The sequence below is a fragment of the Varroa jacobsoni genome, unplaced genomic scaffold, assembly GCF_002532875.2.
Source record: "Varroa jacobsoni isolate VJ856 unplaced genomic scaffold, vjacob_1.0 contig01989, whole genome shotgun sequence".
Lineage (NCBI taxonomy): Eukaryota > Metazoa > Arthropoda > Arachnida > Mesostigmata > Varroidae > Varroa > Varroa jacobsoni.
The window spans coordinates 21019-36104 of record NW_019214735.1 but is presented as its reverse complement, the minus strand read 5'-3'; positions in this window follow the sequence as shown (position 1 = coordinate 36104).

Here is a 15086-nt window from a genome sequence, read left to right as displayed (position 1 = left end):
TAACTGCTGTTCGGCACGTTTTATCGCTACCTTAGCCCCAATCACAGCAAGAAATTTCAACGTAGCTAGACATCGCCGAAAACTTAAATGATGATAAGCTGGTGACATCGGTACTAGGCCGTAGACATTACATCATAGCAGTTCACTTGTTGTACAACAAAGGTGCACAATAGTCGGGTCATTTTCAATGTGTGGCCTCGTTTGTTGCCCACGATACAGGACGAATTTTGTTGTTTCTGGTAGTAATATTTGAAGGGCTTGAGGACCGGAAAGGCTCAAAGTTACTAAAATAGAATGTTTATTTTACCTCTCGTAAGCAAACAAATGTCTTCACCAATGATTCATACCTGTAGTCCTGCCAGTTGGAAAGGTATATCGATTGCACTACATTTACGTGGTATACACGGGTATGATGAGTATTATGCAGTCCACATAAGTACGTTGAGGAGTCGACTTGCGGTTTTTAGTTGATTTATTCATTTTTGAAGATAGATGTAAATGAATCAGCCGTGATGTAAGGAAGGATTAATCGATTAGGCTCAAAGATTAGGCTCCTTTCATTGTTTGTACAATGTGTGTTTATAGTTCATTGAAGCCGTACTCGATTCATAAACTACGTATGCCCCTATTGCGCGTATTACGAAACCATGGTGTTGAGAGCTTTTTGCCGCAAATTAAACACATTCGAAAAAATGATGTGTAAAGCAACAAGAGCTGCAAGGGATTTCGTTCTTTAGTAAACGCTATCGCTAGTCTGGTTACGTGATTCTCCTTTAGTCCTAGCAACTTGTCTGCCGCATTTATTGAAGGATTGTCTGGTTATATTGGTGTTCGCGCGCCGTTGACGCCTTCCTTTCTTTGCGTTTTTTATACTATTAGAACAAAAAAAAAAACGCGACCTTCTTGCACTCGGAATGGTGGCAGAACAGAAGATTATCTTACTGGATTGTAACAACCGTTTACGTATTCAGCGGATATGCTAAAGATAATATGTAGCATACAGGATCAATTTCCAAACTCTCGATGCGCTCGCTGTATTCGATCAGCGAGGAGTTCCATAACGGACTTATGCGAAAAAGGCAAAGGGTGCCTAACTCTCGAGGATCAATTGTCGAATGCTGAGTGTGGGAGCTGTCATTTTAAGTAATGTAATTATAAGCCAATGTTTATCAATATTCGGCATTGGACCGTCGCTCAGTTATCAAGACACAACCGTGTGATATGATATGAGCTGAGCCCTTTATATGTTGTTGTACTGTTACGTTCCTATAGGTAAAGGATAAAACGCATTGCGCGTAATTAATGAAATATTATTTTTGATGCTTTACTGAAATCATTGAAATTTTACTTTACAGATTGCTTCGAAAATATACCACTATCAGATACAGTATCAAAATGGTAAGTTCTGAGTCTGAGTCGCAGCTGCCGTTAGAACTGCAGTATATAAAACATACACAGATGATGACTATATAAAACATTTTAAAGCACTAACAGATCGTCCGTTGATCGTGATGGTGGAACAGAGCGAATTGTTTGTTTTCATTTACAGTCACGGTAGTTGTTAAATCGGTCCTTTAGTTGACGTTATCTCATGACTCATACAGAATTCTGGCTGGCAGTGTTCAAGGACACAAGAGATAGGTCCTGAATTGTCACATCTGATAGATATTCTAGGTACTCTAGGTATTCTAGACCCACATGTCTCTAGACAGATTGACATGATCATGTTTTTTTTTCTTTTGAAGATTTAGTCAAAAACCTTTTTCTTCCAACTTAGATCAATGGGTAAAGGGAATGTATTGTGGAAACGATCTTTAATGAAACAGCGGGTGATTAGCTATTCGGTGTCGTGTTGAAGCCCAGAAATTTAAATTCGTGCTAATATAGGCAAAAAATGAATGCTATAAAAATCACCTAAGGTCCTGTTAATGAGTCCGGCGATTATTTGACCCGGCGTGTTAGGTTTAACGAGAGGATGGCCTCGACTCGAGTGCGATTTCCGTAACACTGCGCAGTGACAGTGCGCAATAGAGCAATTTTGTGCCCCAGTGAAATAAAGTTGTACAAACTAATTCTTCCGCAGCTTTAATTTGGCACCGTTCAGATGCTCTAAAAATCGTTGTGATGAGCAGGTAATAAATTTATTCCGGGCGCAGGTATTATTATTATTATTATTACAAATTCTACGCAGATCCTAAAATGTACGAAAGGGCACCTTCAGCGAGTCTCATGAGCACTCTCGAAGTAAATTGTTATTGTGTCCTTTATCGGTACAAATCATTTTAGGTAGGAGCAGAGGTCCATTTACTGCACCGCTAATGAGATTGACTCTACCTATAGCAGACAATACAAGTGTCGGTAACGGTAACGAAACGTGTCAATGGTCGCAAAAGTAGACTAGGCCTCTAGGGCACCGTCTATTATTAACTTTCCAAAGGGAGTTTTGTTTTTGGTTACTTGAAACCTGTGTTTACTCATTCAATTACCTTATTCTTACGTGTATAGACTCGAGGCCGATTATCATTGAGTATAACTTACGGCAGCCGAGAAACTTGGCTGTACAGTGGACGCTCTAAACGTATACAAGTGTAACCCTAAATCACGTTTGATGAAAAGTATTAATCTTAGAACAGACGTTCTTCGACCAGTTGGATGCCATGAAGCACAGTTCCTATGTCAGATGTGTCTATTGGCCCGTTCATGCAAGGCAGCTTCCATACTTTACTTTAGAGTAAAGAATACGCTATAAGCGATCAAAAAATACAGTATATGAGCCATATACGTTGTTTGAAACTGTATTAGCCAGAAAATATTTCAATTTTTCTGAACTAATATCGTAGATAGATTGCTTCCTCGTTAACAACAGACACCTAATGGAAATCCATTGGTAGGCCACCCCCAATACATCCTACAAAGGCCGCATCCGCCAGTTCATCCAGTTTTTCGTAGTTATTAATGTTATTAACGCTAATGCAATACAACATGATTGTACATGTCTCGCTGATATACCTATTGTGCAAGGCAGGAGATGTAAAGACTCAGCTGTGGCACTTTACGAATGTTCATATAGACAGAAGCTCAGTCTGGCACAACCTCTGGATGATATAGGTCGGCTTAGTGTCGCCCGCAGAGCTTAGGCTACTGTTTTTCTAATGCTCTACTGAAATACAATAGATTCATTAGTTATAACGGAGCTTGTATGGCCCAATTGGAGTGACTTTGTTCGCATGTACGGCGGTAAGTTGTGCTCGAAACAGAAAGATGGTTTGGGGTACCGGATCCCTGATTTGAAAAGCGCGATTGTATTCTGGATCGATGTTTACTATTTGGAATGCTCTTTTTTTTTCGTTTTTATAAATCTATCCTATATATGTTGCAGTAGAATAATATCTCTTTGATAAGTAAGAATTTTTATTTCGTTCGTGCGTAACTAAATATTATATGATCGTGGACATTTACGTTTGCAACTGGCGAGGCCCTATGAGGACGCCCTGAATTGTAACCACAATGTGATTCTTGCGAATGACCGCAACTTCAAACTTTTGTGGATAGCTATTTCTTTATTAGCTCGCCGATCTGAGTATTGTAGTACTCCGTCCCTAGGGCAACGTATTTTTAGAAAACATTTACGATCTATTCGTCAAACACTAAGAGAAAATTTAGGCCATTGTCCTCTGACTTTCTTGTCTGTATTTGCCATTATAACTCCCATTAGTTATTTTCAAATCTAACACAGATCTGGGCACGGATCTGAAGAATCCCTGAGAGATTAGTTATTCGGTCCGACTAGTTACTAATAATGCCCACAAAGTTTCGATTTGTGAGGTATGACCCCTCATCGAGCAATCTCCTGAGGGTGATTCCGCAGAAACGTCATGTTTTCAAAAAAAGAATCATGGCCAGCAAGATCACACAGGAAGCACCGAATCGCATTACAGGTAAAGGCACAGTACAGTTGCTTGGTAGAGCTGATACTTGGTAAGACCGTCATGACATACTTCTGGGACTCTCTAGGGCAGCATTTTCTTCGTAGGCCATGCATCGTGTACAGTTAGGCTGCCTGCCGGAAGGATCCGGATGTCAGGAACACTAATTTAGTTCGTTTACATTTGAAATAAGTTTTACGTACAATAATTGCACATCTAACTTGGCAGAACTAGTTTAGTAAGTTAAATTATTTTGACTTTAATTAACTCTAATTTTAATGTAAAAAAATCAATTCATATTTTAGAACAAAGTAGGTTCAAATAAATTATTAGGACAGCAAGGCATGTATAACGTGAAAGCTTATGCGAGATTCGAATTCGAGCTACATCGTTGCCAGAGATGTTGTTAAAAATTCCGGAAACCGCGTGACAACGACGAGCGGGGAATCCTGTTGCAATGTTTAATAGCGTCTAAATCAATTATTTCATCGTAGCGTTTTGTAACTTCACAGCGAACTTATTACGCATTGAACTTACTGCTCTTAAGAATGTCTCTGCTAGAATCGATAAGGCATAATGTCAGTAGTAGTAGTAGTAGTAGTAGTATAGGACTCGGTTTAACGAGCTTATTGAAAAACATAAGCTTTTTTCTTTTAGCTCGCCGAAGGAAGCGCTGATGCTTGTGACAATACCTGTATCGAAAGTTTTAGCTGAATGAAACATTTTTCTTCAGACCGGAGTGATGTCCAGTTATTTGGTGGGCGCCTAGAAGGCCTCTATTCTGTTACTCTATTCCTCTTTATAGCTCATAAATTTATACATTAAAAAATATATATTCTTTTAACCACAATGTGTATATTCTTTTAAAATAAAAATATATACAAAAAATTGAATAAAATGAAAAATATTACATTTAAAAACAAAAAAAATTGTTCACTTCTACTCTAACCTCACTGAACAGAGTTAGTGCCGTCAGATATGCTCATAAGTATCGCGGCCAAGTTTTTGCAAGAGTAGCCTCCCTTTGGGTAATTCATTCGATACAAATCGGCGTCAATCGTCGTAAAACTTAGTTACAAAAGCATAAATTTGATCTCAAATTCGCAAAATGAAACATTTTAATTGATTAGCGGTTAATCAGCGTTAACAAATTTAGCGAAGCTGTAACGTCGGAACAGGTTTTTTTCCCTGTCGTGAATATCCTGAAACATTATGTTAGCGTACATAAACGTTATGAAATAAATAGTATCTATTCGAAAATATATGTCGGCATTATGAGCTCTGTTTTTAAAGGGTAGCTTGGCGATCTCCAGCGACATAGTTCTACCGCTATAGTAGTATAGCCTAGTATCGTTATAGTCTCTCACCTAAGCCTTAGTAAGGGCGGAACTTTGCTGCGCCGGAACGTGCAGATTGATTCATTGTTCGAAATAATTTTCTAAATTCCATTGCTACTTCTGGACATAATTATGGCCAAACGAATTATTTATACTGTAAACTATGATACAAGTATACGGTTGCTTCGGTAACCTCGTGAAGCTTAGCAAGAATAACTTACGCATGCTTATCTCTGGCGTATGTCAAGCATTTCTCTAGATAGAGTCTACAGATACTTTAGCGTGTGCCAGTTACAAGCTAATTTAAAGACAGTCCGAATTTTAGCTAACGAAAAAGTTATTATGAGCTTGAGTTTGGTGAGAGTCATTCATAAGAATATAAACAACGATGTAGTTATTAGTCCGTCCATCCGGGAAGACTGCAACGAAGCACTCGTACACGATACAAGACTTTGTGCTCGCGTACATTTGCAGTTTATAGAAACGCTGATACACAAAGCTGCCCCTTCCCTTAGAGTGATATATACATGACACGATAGGGGTCATGCTGGAAAAAAGAACATTATTAACATTCAAATTGTGTTCGTATCATTCGATACAAATATCCAAGATCTGTGCCTTTGTATTAGAAAAGTACTAACAGACATATACCTGTTGGGGATGTGTGGGATTACGTAGGATGTGGGAAGTACGAGGACAATCCGTATGAAAAAATCTCACTCGTCTGCTTGATTTATTTGCCGGACTAATTTGACGAAATGTAAATTTCCACGTATTGTAGAAGACCTGATCCACATAGATCGTTAATTGGTCCTGTATGGATGACAATTTTGATAAACGTATGGATTTGCTGTTTAATTTACTCACGTGACGAATGAGTGAGTGATCTATTTTTCTATTCATTGTCCTCTCGCCGTCGGACGATCGGAAGGCACAAGTCAGGATCCACTAAATCCAACAACGGTTAGAGAACACACTGTAATTATGCCGAAAATCATTCAGTACAGACTACTATTGAAAATTCATAACTTAGCGTCAACATAGAATATCTATTTGACAAATTTTTTATCCAATCGAGTTCCAGTTCGATGAAAGCGTTTCATCGGGCCGTTTTTTTCGGCCTGTTGACTGTTGCTGTGAACTCGTACATCAGGCTACAACGGGATCCTTTCGACACCAAACACTCCAATTTTTTGTACTTGCACAGCCTGACTCCGCCAGCTTTTCACCATCAGCTTCCACTTTGAGCCTTAATGCTAGATAAGCCTGTCACCCGCAGTACATTGTGGTACAACCCGGGTTGCAGTTAACGGAGGGGTCTATCACAAATTAATCATAACGAGTAAGAAACGAGCTCCTATCACTAATATCGCAGAGCTTAATTGTAGGCTACGTGCAGTCGCCGTTATTTATTAATAGTAAGACCGCGAGCTTCAAATTCAGCGGGGATATATGTCCCATTGTGCGATTCGAGACATTGGTCTGCCTGTTCTGGTAATGTAAAGCATTAGGCTACCCTTCCAGTAGAAACCTCTTGTATAGGTTCCTCGACGGTATTGCCGTTGTTCCATTCGAGAAAAAAAGGTGCAGGCGCTCAGAAGCGCAAGATCCGGTACGTAACTGATCGAGCTAAGATGAATCGATGGTAAACGTCATGCAAGTGAGCACGCCGGCTACTCTTTCAACAATGATTTTTTCTTGCTACAATTTGCTATCATTAATCAGTGTTATGATAAAAGCCCTTATATATTCAACCCAACTATGTCTAGATGCGAAAAAGAGAAATAGGAACGACGGACGAAATGGGTTATAAAGGGAAACCCACGTACGTCCAGATCGGTAATTAATCACGTACCCTGAGAGCCAGTTTGTCACGAATACATTAACAAATGTCACGATTAGAAAAAAAAACTATATAAAAAACGTATTTCGACAACTAATATTAATTTGTGTTCAAATATATTTGATGATAACAGGCGAGTGAATTGGGTGAAAGTAGAACAAAGGTGCTAAATAATGCAATTGAAATAAATTTCTTTAAAAGATTTTGTTTAATTATTAAAATTCGGTAAGGTGAATAAAGATTATTTAGACTGCTCGTCGAACAACTGATCGAAATCTTTGATATTAAGCACATTAGTATTTCCACTCTTACCAAAGGGGATGATGTTTATTGGGAAACAGTTTGTTTGTTAGTTTTTTAGGATATTTTGTCAAGTCTTTCACTAGATCTATTCGGATTAACATTAGGTCATTGTTGATTCGTTCTAAAATGATGGCTGCAGGAGCTATGCGCTCTGCATATCGAGCGGATCGTATAATGTAGGCCAAGTAACGACAACGATGTCTAGTGGACTGCAACTACAGGATCACAGACGATTTATTTCATTCAAATATATTCATAACGTATATATATATATATATATATATATATATGTCAGTAGTAAGTTTTTGATCTACTTCGATATTTTAATTGTTTTAGTCGTCGTTACCTCCCTCAACGAGGACGAAAGGCGAAAACAACAAAGACTATAATGCCTGATAAACAAAATAATAATCATGAATAGTTATATAATTAATTGAATGCTCCCAGTAGCTTCAACAAAAGGTTTCTTAGAACAAAAGCTGTGCCTTTGATTTTTTTCGATGCCCTTGGGGTAAACCCTCCATGCTGTAGTTTGACACTCGAGCTCTATTTCTCTTCGAATAGAAAGCGGATAATTGTTTTACACTTCAATACTCCTTCTACCTTTGAAATAAGTAAACTTGGCTAGTACGATTGAAACTCAGGTAAACTGTTGTGATACGAAGCAAAAAACAGACCAGAAACGAAGGGCAGTATTAAGAACTTCGTCAATATCCGATACAAGTCCTTTCTTTTCCGCTATTAACAGCTGCTGCATTACGTACTTGGTTAGATTATTTACAAGTTTTTATAAAGTTATCTGAAAAAGTGAGCTCGATAACGGACTTTACGTATCATGACGTTCCCTCAAGGTGACAGTTTTTCTAACGTATACCTGTAACAAATCTACTTTTTGTACGTCGCTGCTATATGAAACATGGCAGAAAACAATATTTTTCCTTCTGTTTAACCTGTTCATTATCATCGCTCTTTATTAACTCGTTATAACTGGTAGCATTTTATCTTTATAGTAGTTCTAAAACAGGTCTTAGGTATGTAATATAATATATATATACATATATGCAAATAAAATATTCGGTGCAAAACAACCGAAGGGAGTATGAGCAAAAAAGCAAGCCCATGATAAAAATGGATTTTAGTTTCTTAAATTAAAACAACGACAAAAAGCTTGGCACCTAGCCATATTAACGCTGCGGGTGAAACAATCACTGCTTTCATAGCAAATGATTTTTAAACATTTAGAAATACGATGGCGAGCTAGTAGAATTGGTCTAATAGAACTGTTTCATTTGATTTATATAGGTGGAAGTAACGGTTCCAAGTGAATAGATATTATCAGTTGAATCTATCGAGCCCTACAAAAATGCCTGTTCTAAGTAAAGCTGAAAAGCGGAGGACGTAGTTAAAACAAAAAAGATGGATATTTTTAGCTTTATTTTGTACGGTCACCATTTTAGTGCAGGACTGCTAGCTGGCTCTTGAAGGCGCTCATTCCCGCTCAGACCTTTACCTGCTAAAAACAGGGAAGCCTATATAAGGGAATTACGTTTCATGAACAGTTCGTAAAGCACAAAACAACCCAATCGGAGTGGCTAATTAAATAGCAGTTGATTGTAACCGGTTTTTTGGCCTCAAGCTTCATGATCCGTTTTCTACTACAATTTTTTCTTTCGGCTTCTTATCGAACTTGCGATCATCTCTGTTTTAGCGACAAGTCATTATAATCGATAAAAGTCAATCGAAATACTATTTACAACTGTTATTACGCAACAATAGAAATCGACAAAAAAACGTCATACAACGGCTGACAATCTGGAACCTATTCCATTTAGTTCCAATGTACTTTATCTTCTTGAGCGCGTCGAATTTATATAACATTGTTCAAGATACTGTAACAAATTGTGCCTTTCGACGCGACTATTTAGGACAGTATGGGTGAAAATAAGGCGCGCGTCGTTCGCTGATTTTAGGCATGCTCAGACGATGCCTTGGCCGCATTGGAAGACCTCTCTAACGCTGCTTTAGGCACTCAATCGATTACCATTATATCAAAGGGAGGCACGCGTGTTAAGACGTACTGTTGCCAACAAGCATATATGCCTGTGCTGATGTAGATATAATAGATCTAATCTAATAAAGGAGTACAACAGACAACAAATCAGTATAATATTTGATGATATATAATAACTCATTGTAGCTTATGTGTTATAGACTTGCACACGTTCGATTCAATGCCGTTTGCCTAATTACCAGGGTCGGGAACCGTGGGGTTCGATCAAAGGACTCCACTGGCCGAACACTTTGTTGGTGTTCCCCTTCTAAATGTGCGCTTAAATCACGTAATGGTACTTCGGGTAAATATTATCGGTGGCAAAGTACAGTAAATTATTTTGTGAAGCTATTTCAATATGATTAAATTTCATCATGAGAGCATCATACACACCACGTTTTTCTACTAGATCTGTATACGCAACACGTACGCCAAGTTCTTTAACTATATACCACTATATTCCTGATTTGTTTTCCCTATATGCTTGTAGATGAAGCATTTGCGAACCCATCTGGGTCAACTGCAACGGTGGTAACTTAGTGGTAATCGTCTCTTCTGGGTTGTAATACACGCTTAGGTTTGTGGCAAGATCTATTTGTTTGTTTGGCACATTTCGGTCAGTCTGCACGTGTATCTACAGCTTGAAACATTATCGGGCTCATGCATCTTATGGTAGTATCCAATAGATACAACAAATATAATACCTATAAAATTCATTGGAATCCTACAGTAATCGTAACCAATATCTATTGCCATAGAGGTATTCTCTGCACCGATACGCGTGCGATCAAATGGCTGTCGACACTGACGATTTAATTTTCCTCTTGTTTTTTTGATTGCCGTTTCCCTCCAAATACAGTGAACTGTATTTATATTTCCAGAGACGAATCTGTCAATTTGTGTTATTTGCCTTGTTGATATGTTCTGTTCGTCACCGCGCAAACGAAGGATGCAGGCGTCCAGGTCAGACACTTCCGCACTTCTCACAGGACCGCATCTCAACACTTCTATCACAACTACAAGTTACAACCAGATGGGTTGTTAAGCGCTGTGAACAAACGACAGGCATAATATAATACTAGTAGACCGATCGGTAGCAGACGACAAGGTCCCTACAGAGGAAAGGGCCTTGAATACAAATATAGATAAAACTATGAGGATGTGAAGAACTCATAAGAAGAACGTAATGCCAAGACCTAATGAGTCTCAAGTATTTGTTTTCGACCAACAAAGACTCAAGATTAATTAGCTCTTCGGGTTATTACTATAAGTGGCTGGTCATTTTTCTAAACGCTTAGACATTTGAAAATGTAATACGCGTTTACAAGCCCACTGGACCGTTCAACTGTCGCATGAGTGTTCATATAGATATATTTTTAAACAGACAAACAAAGTGGAACTGTTTATGTGTGATTCGAAGCAGCTAGTAACTCGGCAATTCATGTCAAGGAAAGTGTATCGTAAAAGTGATTGGGTTCAGTCTGAGAAAAAAAAAAGTGTCTTGTTTTCTTTCTCAATTTTCAGTTCAACTTTCTTTTTCATTTCGCCTTTGAGGTTACGTCGGAGATGCTGCATCTCTTTAAATCAAGTTGTACTTTGCAAAAGTATGGGTGTCGGGCAGAAAGGTTCGAATCCGCCAGGACCATTTGTATCACTTTGTACATTGGGAGAATTTGAATGTTTAGATATTGTTTTCGAGACGGAATGTAAACGGAAAGGCATTTCTACTTTTTTGAGACACTTCTGAATGGACTTAGAAGTTGTCCGCTATAGGCCAATAAAAATGGTAGTCACCCAGTGAAACAATCCATTAGTCGATTCGGCCAATTGGCTTACATTTGTGCTGGTCCGTTTACATATCAGTACAGATATACTTTACATAGTGCTGATAACAAAGGACCTCCCTCTTGCGGCGATAAAACTTCGTCCTTCTTAGGCAATGGTCTCCTTAATCATGTCACATTTCCTACCGCGTGTCGTCTCTGCCCCTTCTATAGAAGAAAGATCGGTAAATCTCGCGTTCGTTGTATGCTAAGTCCTGGATCTGTATGAGCAGAATCAGCAAGATAACGACCGGTATCAAGAGCAAAAAGATGTCACCCTTCTCTTGACGGACAAGCGGCGACCAGGTGACTGTTTTAGAGACGACAACGGCGACCATGACGACGAATACTTATATACCAACGATGCCAAACCCGCGGAAACCGTCACTCAGTTACCAAGAGGATCTGGATAGCCAAGCAACAAAGCTGTCCCGAGGTCAAGCAACGCTTTACATACGCCCGTAATCTTACAGAACGGGAAAAGGGGCGACTACGTACAACGCGCAGGATCTCTTTGATTGCACTACGTAGGAAACAACACAAAAATACACAAGATGCCTTCGGGCGTGTTTAGTCAAGAGAATGTATCATTCTTCAGGGAACTCATGATATGGTAGACTTGGAATAGGGTTATAGCTATTTTTAAATTAGATAGGTATATGTCAGTTATGTGCTTGGTTTTGCTACATATATATTTATATATGTGCATCCAAAACAGTACAAAAAAGTCACAAAACATACAAGGCCTAAGTTATGTAGCTTGACAAAAATTCGTTTAGTCTCCCAAACAACAAAAGTGGTGGGTCATACGTAATACGAACTTTGCGCAAAGTGAAAAGTAACTTAGTCGTAGTGGACCACATTAGGCCATGCTATGCTTACCGACTCGAGCACGAATTGTGGATCTAATTATCTATTATAAAAGACACTTCCGGTATGCCTATGGTCTAGCTCTAAAATGGCGTCCCGTCCTAAATGCTAACAAAATCACTATCCCCATTTGACTATTGAGGGACGTTCTACGTTTTGATAAGCAGGCTCTACACAAAAAGGTCAAAATGGCAGTGGCACTTTGATTGCCACTGTGAATGTTACACATATATTTGGTTTGCCCGAAGAAATTATAATGTTCTGTTGCCGTACAGGTCACGACGACTCATCGTTTTCCATCGCATCTAAAATGCCTTTTGCGTATAGATAGGGATACAATAACGTAAGTCTAGGAGGGTCGAAAAAGATTTCATTTAACTTGTATGTTAATTATTTTACTTACGTCCACAGTTATGGTAGCTCTTAATGTACTACCTACGGGTTTGAATTTTTGTTCGATAGACAACTAAACGTATGGACCTCATTTTAAAATATACGTGTACAACGTAGAGAGTTACACTCACTAATATTCCGGGTGTATCAAAATAGAATCTGCTATGAACATAGTAGACGTTTATTTATTGTAAAAAGCAGAAAAATCTACTCCAGTTGGAGCTTCTAAGGGGCGGGGCTAAGGTGGGGGCAAGGCTTTGGTGCTATAGTGACGGGATGATTCAGAGAACCTTTTGATACATTAAGAATAATATAGGATGGTAAAAAACTTATAGTAGAACTCTACGAAGTGCTCTGTCTATTTCGGATATCCTGTTGATTCAGATATTTTTTTTTGTAGATCCCTTTGAAGCGTCCTTACGTCTTGTTTGATTTTCGATTGGGATTTCAATGGTGACAAGCTGCATGATATACTTTGAAGCCTGTTTGAATGACACAGGCAGCGAAAGCTGTACTTCTACTGCAACCATTTAACTATGACCACGCCTGGATGCTTGCTCCTATTGCGCCTCAGGCAAAACCTAGTGGACTGGGACATTGTACTGAGGTCATTCTATCTGGTTGACGAACGCTATTCGCCAAAAGTCCAATCAGCTTACGGCTGACTAGAATTCCAGCCGATTGTGCGATCTCGTATATATGGCTTCGGTGATGGGGCGCGATGCCACCCTTCATTTCTATGGTAGATAAAAATATACTCATGGCCTCGTAGAGTGTTTGCTGCCTTGAGGCAAACTATCTTTCCTGGCCTAACCTTTTTTTCTGTTTGGCTGTTTTGGAGCAACAGAAGTAACGGGGTAACATTTTCGTCTATCGCTTTCGCAGGCTGAGTATACATTCATGTGAAGTCTAGCGTTATTTCGAAGAAAATTGTTCTGATCGATCGGACGTCTGTCAGACTAAACTGTAAGCTTTGTATAGCCATAAGAGTGTGTGCCTTGTGGGGTCATTTTAGCCTCATAATCAAATGGACAATAACGAATGATCCAGTGACTGCGTCCCTGCGTATATGAATGAACGTGTTATGTCGTCTTGTTAGATTATGTATGTATTTGGGGAAGGGCGACGTTCTACTGGTATAAACCGTGAAACAATGCTGAGTCTGTCACCCGTCAAGTATGATCAACGTTGTCATTGCCAACATGAAAGCAAAATAAAACTGTAGAGAGAAGGGGCATACCCCCATGAGGCATGGATTCGATAATAATGGCGACGGAACGATCATATAAATGATTATGCTTGATATATCTATCCGCTTGTCCCTGCGAATCGGTTAGAATGAACCCATCATGGAACAACTAGACCGAAAAATAACGTGGATTTAAACTTGCGCCAAAAATAAGTAAAGACCGAGAACGTCATATATGTGACGCTTTAAGCAATTATTAATTACGCGGCAAACACGTTGTAATAATTTCCGAAAAGTTTAATCGTTTGAATATTTTTAGTTGGGTAATTCATTTATATATTTGTCGGGACGTGTAACCTATTTCTCTTCCGCGCTTTTTGATGGATGCTACCGAGCGACAGATGTCGTACTGAAGCTCAGTAAAAATGGCATAGTATACTTCATTTTTACAGCCGGGCTATTATCTGTATTTTAAGCATCAGTCACGTCCACCTGAGGTTCGCCCTGCGTTGAGAACAGGAGGGACAGTTGTAATTTTTAAGGTGCCGACACGTTTAATCGAAATCTAAGTTTATAAAGACGTGTACGTTCAGTAGAAGCTACCATGCCCCTGTCGATCACAGGATTAAAAGTGGATAAACCGAGTTAACCTTATCATCCGATTAGCCGCTTGCATGCTTCTTTTATAGGGAGTCCTGCATGAGCTCCATAAAAATGACGGGATCAACATGCCCTGCCATCAGTTTCTAACGATGTGAATATATGGTTCGTACGCATTTCCCGCTGGCCAGCAGCTCTGTGTCCATAGCGATAATAATCATTAGTATTCTTCGTGATGTATGGATGTGGTCGGGGTTTCTCGCATCGTGTAATGCCGGTAACCCTCGCCCTATTGTCCGCCTACACACCATTATACTTCAGTTCCTCTTTGCCGTACTCTGCTTTTGGTAAGCGTCACTCGTTCAACTTCAGATTAAATAACCAACGCTTCGATCAAAGTAGGCCTCGGAACCTATTATGTTTGTTATGCGGAATGGTGCGGGACGGTACGCGTTTGATGATACAGGACAAGGAAAACAGGAATACCTCTTGCTAAGATGGAAATGCATCATCAAAGTGTCGTGAATCAGTCATATCATGCAAACTGATAATCTGTACAAAAGCATACTACTAGTTGATGATCCTTTTTGGATAGCTGTGATGTTCTAATGTGAGTTTTGAAACCACAAACTTACGATAGAGACTTGAGCCACATATGTTTTTAGCTTAGCGTTCTGTTTCATTTACTATAAGGCACTGTTTTGAGCGGGTTTTATTCTGCAATCACAAATTATAGCGTAGATGTGAGATTG